This window comes from Macrobrachium rosenbergii, chromosome 8 (assembly GCF_040412425.1).
Source record: "Macrobrachium rosenbergii isolate ZJJX-2024 chromosome 8, ASM4041242v1, whole genome shotgun sequence".
Taxonomy (NCBI): domain Eukaryota; kingdom Metazoa; phylum Arthropoda; class Malacostraca; order Decapoda; family Palaemonidae; genus Macrobrachium; species Macrobrachium rosenbergii.
This window is the reverse complement of record NC_089748.1, coordinates 28,058,160-28,060,498: the sequence shown is the minus strand read 5'-3', so window position 1 is coordinate 28,060,498 and position 2,339 is coordinate 28,058,160.

The following is a 2,339-nucleotide window of genomic DNA, read 5'->3' as shown; positions in this document are numbered from 1 at the left end:
TTTTCTCATATACTTTATCTGTAGAGATGTTACTTTACTTAACCTGAGTGTACATATTTCCTCATATTGTAAAAAAAACCTCGCTCGCACTTAACTCAGAATACACAGGGTCAATAGAGAGGGGATGTGAAGAATGGTGACGATGTATTATATGGTGCAGAGGATATATTGTTGAAGGCAACTAAAACTGTTTGTATAATGGAAGTGAAGTGTTTGTTAGAAAATGTACATGTTGAAGATATATTGCTTGTTAGAAAATGTATATGTTGAAGATATATTGTTTGCTAGAAATTGTATATGTTGAAGATATATTGTTGAGGGTAACTAACAGTGTTTTTATGATGGAAGTGAAGTGTGTGTTTTTGTGTAAAAGTTGGTCTGAGACAAGATTTTCTTATGTCTTATGGCCGTTCATTACCTCTATGGATGGAGTGACACAAAAAGTCAGAGAAAGGACTGTAGTTATAAGCGTAAAGTTTTTTTTTTTTTTTATTAGAACAAGAGCCGTGAACAATATGTGGAGTTGCTGAAAAGTACATATGATTCAGTGCTCATTGGGGACTGTGAGATGACTCCGCAAAAGCTAGTGTTAGAGTCTGAAATTATTTTCAAGTGGTTCAAGAGGAGAAATAATAAGATTATGAGGGTAAAATGAAACCAGGAAGATGGACCGGGTATTATTAACAGTCATGAATGACGGAAAAAATGGAAATGCTTTATTCCTAGATAAAGTGCAGTAGATTATGGTGAAACAGGAGAGGAGGTAGTTCACAAAATTATTGAATTATGGAAAGTAGCAAGATTGGAGCAATAGTTCAGCAAGACACGTGAACTGTTTGTTGTAGTAAAGGTTGGACTATAAGAAAGGATAGTTGAGCTAATTCTCCTTTCACTGAGGCGAAATGTGAATGCTGAATGTGAATGGAAGAAAATATTTTGAAGATTTTAGTATGAATGTTTGCATTATATTTCCATGTGAGAAGAATTATAAAGAGTGAGAAATGCGACCATAAATCGAAGTGGTAAAAGAAGTTAGCTAAGGTAAGGCAAATAGTAAACCGCCAAAAATATGATTGACATTATAATTATGTGCTCATGGAAGGCAGACTGAGGAATGAACAGAATGGGGAAACTAATAATGTGAAAAAATGGCTTTTGGAATAGGGTTCGTGAAGAAGAAGAAGAAGAAGAAGAAGAAGAAGAAGAAGAAGAAGAAGAAGAAGAAGAAGAAGAAGAAGAAGAAGGAGGAGGAGGAGGAACAGGAGGAGGAACAGGAGGAGGAACAGGAGGAGGAGGAGTGGTGTTTAATAAAGACCGGACAAAGGCGGTCTGATCCGGTTGGGGTTCCGGAGATAAAGATAGAGGGCCGAAATTTACTATCAACATTTTTGTACCTAAATCCTACAAGGACTGCTGGATAACGTTCATAGAGAGCTTTCCATGATGAAATCTAATCCCCATAAAACAAAAACAAGCTTCCAGTAAGGCTTCATCAGTGGAAATGCGCGTATGGCTTAAATAATCTTTTGAGTATAGTATTTGAATTTAGAAATATGATAACCTTCCTACCCAAATGCTTAAACGGCATTTATAGAAAGAGAGTATAAAGTCGTAGAATGCGTTATAAATATATACGAGAGAATATCTCACCATCTCGCTAAGCGAGAAACAATATAATCACAATAATCCAGTTTGTGTTTTGCGAATAAAGTGAAAGGTATACCAGTTGGAAGGTTTGGACATTAGAAGTTTTTCGATACGAAGTGCCTCTACATTTGATACCTTGGCGGTCGTATTATAAGGAAGTAGGTTGAGGTTCTATAAAGCGGCTGTCGCACCAAGATGAAGGCGTTAGTTTATGATGCAGGTATTTGATGAGCAACAGGGGGACAAGGACACTTGCAAGAAACACAGAGGGGAGAGAGAACTGTTAAACACAGAAATACAGTGTGAAGATATTTTATCATTGTCGCTATAAAAGCTTTTTGACCATTAAATTTTCAAGCAAGTATTGTTTATTATCTATATTTAAATTAACCCAAAAGAAATAATAATAATAATAATAATAATAATAATAATAATAATAATAATAATAATAATAATAATAATAATAATAATAATAATAATATGGGTGCTGTGGCAGAGTGGTTTAGCTCATCGATGGACTGGTTAAGCAACATTGTGGCTGGTCAGTCGCTGGATGGGTGACTGCTCTCCTCTGCATTGATTCCTTGGGAAAGGATCTTTACCATAATTTCCTCAGTCTACTCAGCTGTAAATGAGTAGCTATTCCCGATGGGGTAGGGTCCAGCTGTGGGTTAAATAGCAAAACTCAGCAA